Source organism: Vigna umbellata, chromosome 7 (genome assembly GCF_029865625.1).
Source record: "Vigna umbellata cultivar VRB3 chromosome 7, Vumbellata_1.0, whole genome shotgun sequence".
Classification (NCBI taxonomy): Eukaryota; Viridiplantae; Streptophyta; class Magnoliopsida; order Fabales; family Fabaceae; genus Vigna; species Vigna umbellata.
Genome location: NC_142171.1, coordinates 38,485,660 through 38,491,659, shown reverse-complemented (window position 1 = coordinate 38,491,659; position 6,000 = coordinate 38,485,660). Strand labels below are relative to the sequence as shown.

Below are 6,000 nucleotides of genomic sequence, written 5' to 3'. Positions count from 1 at the left end.
TACCTGATGTTTCATCAAAATTGTATATGTATTAGTCCAAATATTTAAGTATAAAAGCTTAATGCCTTGGTCCAAAAATTTTGGAATAAAAAAAATTAAAAGTTTAATTTTCAATTGTAATCCATAAGTCACCGCTACTCCGAAGGCTAATCACGTAATTTTGTTTGTGAGATATTGTTTGGAAAATAAAACACTCATTTACTCTTGAATTAACACTTGGCTACTACATTTAATTTTGTAGTTGACCATTTATAGTCAACAATGGTGACATATTCATTGGATTGTTTGATTTAGTATTAAAATAGAGTTGAATTCAGTTCTTTTAAAAAATAAATTAAGAAAATAATTTCGTTGAAAAATAATAGAGATTATTTTTTTCTCTAAAAATGTAATTTACATCACTCTGACCAAACTCAACTTGTTCCGTTATCTATCAAATTAAAAAATGAAAAGAGTTGCATCAAATCATCATGGACACGTGTTCAAAAATGCTGATTAGTTTTGTGATTATCTTATTTCATTTTTAAACTCATTATATCCAGTTTAACAGCTTATTTAATTTTTAAACACCTTATATCTTATTTCATTTTTAGAAACAATTGTCACGTAAAGAATAACTATTGACTTAATTTTTCTTGGCATTTTCCTTCTTTTAGAAGCAAGTTATATAGACTGCAACTTCATAAAAAAAATTAATTTTAAAAAACACGTAAAAAAGAGCTTTTTAAATAAACCTAATATTAAGAATTTATCTATTTTTCTTTTTCTTTATTTTAAATCTTAAATAACTCACAAACAACAACTATCACTTTTAAATTATAAATTATAAGTATTACTTTACATTAACATATTTAATATTTTAAATTTAATATTTGTAATAGGTAATTTTTAAATTTAAATTTAAAAACTTAATTTCAATATTTAAGTAAAACAACTTAATTATAACTTAAATAATATATATATATATATATATATATATATATATATATATATTAATAAATAATTATTAATTTGATCTTATTTTAGAAGAAAATAACATCATTAAATTTTTTCTTTTTAAAAAATAGGACTCAGTCAAAATTTTAAATATAAAATTTAAATTAAATAGAGACTTAATATATAATACTGACATTGATATGAATTGAGACAAAACGGATATTAACCTTCTTATTAAAAGAACAAAAGTAAGTGTATGACAATGAATTTCGCTGTATAATATTAAAAACATATTTACTTGTTAGAATTTAATTATTATTCAAAGTTTCTATAGAAAGGTCATAGAATGAGTTACAAAATTAAAAGTTATATTTTATAATATCTTTCCATTATTAAAATATGACAACATAACTTAAAATAAAATTTTGAGTTACAAGGATAAAAAATCATTTTATTTTATTTTAAAAACATATTTTTGCAATAATAAAATAAAATATGAATAAAATGTAAGTTAATAATTTTTTAATGAAAATAAAAATCGTAAAAGGACGTTAAAGTAATTTAACAGCATAAACTCTTAAAAAAGAAATTAAAAACTGATAAAGATGTTAGAGTGATAAATTATAATCTACTATTCCTTCTGAAGTTTAATAACTGACTTCATTCCCAATAAGTTGCATGTGAGATGTTAATTAAATGAAGTCAATATCTAGTAGGTTGCAATGAATTCACAATGTGGACTTTGGAAAATGAATGATAAATAATAAATAATAAATAATAAATAATAAATAATAATTTTGATCCAACGTAAATGGCATAGCAACTTGCTCGAACAGAATTAGTAAACAGAAAAGACGTTTCAATGAATGACCAATGGTTACAGTGTCCATTGGGAGGAACCAAATGCTATTCTCCATACATTATTCACTTTCCCACTTTCGCCTTTTCACATTTCAAAATTAAACGTCGTCGTACTTCTCCTCAGATGGTGGACAAGTGAATTGTAAAACTACAATCACAATGTGTTGGATCCAACGTAAATAGTTCTTATCCGTTACCTGAAATAAAACATTCATTCATTATTAATTTAATATCGCTTAAAAGATACTCACATATATTTTAAAATTTGTAGTATTTTTATTTATAAATTTAATCAAATTAAATATAAATTAATTTTAATTATAATTAAATTAAATTTTTTTTAGTGGTTTGAATACTTAAATATAAATAATATGATCATTTTATTTATAAATAAATATTAAAATGTTTCATAAATATCAATTATCCATTACTTTGTTATCGTTGTGTATGACACAGTCAGAATTGCAACGAATGGTTTGTGTAAGAGAATAGGAATATTGTGCAAAAGTAATGGAAATATATTGATTGATTATTAGGGTTTCATTTATTGAAAATTGAAAATGAAAAATGGAGTTGAACTAACTATTAAAAGCAATTATTGGATGGTGTTAATGATTTGTGAAATGAAAAAAAATAAGGAAGAATTTTGGTCAGAGGTGATGTCTAGGGCAGGCAGAAGACGCGACTCAACCTTCCCCAGTTCACAACGCACACTTGTGGGCCCTCTGTCGGAAATTTCTTTCTTCTTAGAACATTTCACCGTTCAACTTCAAAACCAAATCAAAACTGGAAAACTAAAACATAACATTATAAAAAAACATTTCGTCGCCTGAGAGATTCGAACTCTCGCGGGGAAACCCCATGTACTTAGCAGGCACACGCCTTAACCACTCGGCCAAAGCGACAATTTGCTATATCTATTTCAATTATGTTATTAACTCAAAACAAAAAAATAAAGTTTGATTTTTCTGTAGAATAGTTTTACTCCCTTCGAATATATGGTTTAAGGGCACCGATAAATTATTATTATTTTATTTGTTTATATAAAATATCAATTTTGTCTTTGTTATTATTAAAGGAAGAGGAAGATAGAGAAAAAAAATAGAGAAAATGAAGTATGATTTTTAAACAAATAATGTAGGCGTAATTATTTTGTGGGTCTTGTAATGAGTGGAGTTTGAACAATATGCATGATGTTTTAAATTTAGTAGACATTATTCTCTTTGTATATATATACAAGGACAATGAGGTGTGAGTGTCTAAGAATTAAAGGAGTAGATGCTGAATAAAAGGTAAAGAAAAAGTGTGTATTTGCACCAGGGAAAGTAGTTCAACGTGTGTAAATAAATAAAGTTACTGTATAGTCTGCATTATTATTGGGGAAATATATAGTCGAGATTAAGTAAAAACCGTAAAAAGTTGTATGATTCTTATATTAAGTTCAGTTGTTTTTTTTTTAAATTTATTTTAGATTTAATATTCAATAAAATACATTAGATTTATAATTTAGATTTATTTTATACTTTAGTTAGGTTTAGATTTTTTTAATCAATTTAAATTATATTAAATTTAGATGTTATCTATTTTATTAACTAGATTAAATTCAATGAGATATAGTATATTTAATTATTAGTCTTTAAACGTGGATTGTTTCGATTTTATTCGACTTAAATCTAGGTTGACTTGAGTTAACATGAGTTTGGTTCATTATTTAATTTAATTTTGACTAAATCATTTTATTTCTAGTTGTATTTAACTCATGTTAACCTTTGACCTTGCCTTCTGGTTAGACCTTAGTCTATGACAACTTTACTCGATTTTTGATCGCGATCAACTAGGTTTAACCTTTGGTTAGGGTTCGCTCGATTAGGTCCTCAATCGAGGCCGACTCATTTCAACCTTCAACATGAGATGACTCATTCTGACCTTATTTCCAAGTCAACCTAGCTTTATTCTTCAACCTGTGCCAACTTAGCTTAGTTTTTGACCAAGATAACTCAACTTGACTTCAACCTAGACTAACTCGCCTCTCGATCTTCGATTTGAATAGACTTGTCTCAACCTTTGGTCGGGACTAACTTAGCTCAATTTTTAGCCTAGGCTAACTCCTCTCATTTCTTCAACTTGGGTGGATTCATATTGATATTCATACTAGGACGACTTGACTTGACCTTCAACTCGTTGGTCTGGACCGACTCTACCTGACATTCGATCCGCACAACCTTGGTTTAATCTTTTAGTCTGGGTCAACTCTACTTGACTTTTGACTCAGACTAACTTGTCTCGATTTTCAACTTGTGTTGACTCAGATCAATCTTTGGCCTTGACCGACTTGAGTTTACCTAAGGCGATTTGATTCGACCTTTGAATTAAGTTAACTCGGTTTAAACTTCGGGAGGGGTCGACTCTGCTCGACCTTGGACTAGCGAAAAGACCCTTGAGGTTAAATAAAAATTATATGTATGAGGAGATTGTTATATTAACTTCATTTAGATTTTTAAAATTTTAGTCTAGATTTAATTTAAATAAAATAAAATAAATTGGATCTATAATTTATATTTAATTAGATTTTTATTTTTCGATCTAATTTAAATTAGATTAAATCAAGATTGAATCCATTCTACCAATTAGATTAAATATAATAAGATCGATTTAATATACTTGATTTGGCTCTACCAAGACCTAGGCTAATTTGTGTCAATATGTGTTTGGTTCACTTAACTTGACTTAGGTTTAGGTCATCTCACTTCAACATATGCTAGAGCTAACTTTAATAAATTTAGGTTCAGACTGACTTAACTTGATGTGGGTTTATGTCTATTAAACTCTACATGGGATTAGGTTGACTTTATTTGACCTTGGGCTCGTGCCGACTCAACTTGGCTTAGGCCCGTGTTGACTCTGCTCAACCTCAGGCTTAAGATGACTTTCCTAGACTCACGGCCCGAGTAAACTTATCTCAACTTTTAGCTAGAGTCTACTTGTCTTGGCTTTTAGTCCAAACTAATGATTATACCTTAAATTTGGGATGACTCTACTTGATCTTGATCTTGGACCAACTTGACTCAACCTCATCCTGAACCATCATAACTCAACTTATAAATTAGATCTTAAAAATATTCATTGAGTACTTATACGATACTTTTTATCATTAATATTTATATTTAAGTTTAAATTTTAGTACGAGTGAGATTCATTTGATGTGATTTGCTCATTTTTTTAATTTAATTTTTAATTTATTTAAAATGATTAAATGTGTTTTTTTATTCAATGTATATTTTTTTTGTTATTAGTTTTTAATTTTTTTTTTCTCTACTTCTCAAAACGCGTCTTTCATTTGTTCATTTTCTTCGTTCACCTCTCCTATATTCCATTCCACACCACTTCAATTTCCATTAATCTTGTCACTTTTAGAACCCACACCATCACCTATCTTAACCGCTAAATAAATAATAAAATATATAAATAAGAGAATGAAGTATTATAACTAGTTATTGAGTTATTAAAATTTACTATTGCGACCGTGTTTACTATTGTGACGAACAAATGATTCTTGTTAGTCCTTGTGTTGTCTTCCTAAGCTATTCAACAAGACTCTTCACATTGCTTGGTCAGTACTAAGTAAGTTGGTGCAGGAGGCACAAAGTTTCTGGCACTCTATTCTTGGTGCATAACCGCATTTTCAGTAGGGTTTTTAACTCTTCCTCATACTTCCGTTGCATTTCATCCATTTGTCTCTACATATTTTTCATTATCTTCATAGGATCAGGCTGGTTTTCGGATGTTTCTTCTACAACAACGTTACTCGTCATGTTCCTTGTAATCACATGAGATTTAACACAAATATTCGCTTGTTCCACGGTGGGTACCAAAATGTTTCACGTATATAAGGTTAAGGCTTCTATGTCAACACCGATCGATGACTACTTGTGAGGTCCTCCGGTGCCATGATCATTTAGCAAAGACAATAAATATGTAATTAACGATGTATAACATACTTTATCTTAAAACTCTATTTATAAATTTTGTGATGAACTTTTGACTAAGAGGTCTAAACATAATTATTCATAATAAAACCTTTAATCAAAATAATTTTAAAATTAGTGATCGTTCGAACTATATAATACTTCAATCATCGAATCTGATTAAAAAATTATCATCCGACTAATAATTAACTTCTAAGTACATATGTATATGAAAAAA

The 6,000-nt window shown here is 27.8% G+C and overlaps 1 non-coding gene across 1 annotated transcript; it reads right to left on the bottom strand.

Annotated features, from left to right (window-relative positions):
* Positions 1-2,620: 2,620 nt before the first annotated feature.
* Positions 2,621-2,702, bottom strand: TRNAS-GCU (transfer RNA serine (anticodon GCU)). Its single transcript has one exon. It is a non-coding gene; the product is annotated as a tRNA-Ser (tRNA).
* Between the last annotated feature and the right edge of the window lie 3,298 nt (positions 2,703-6,000).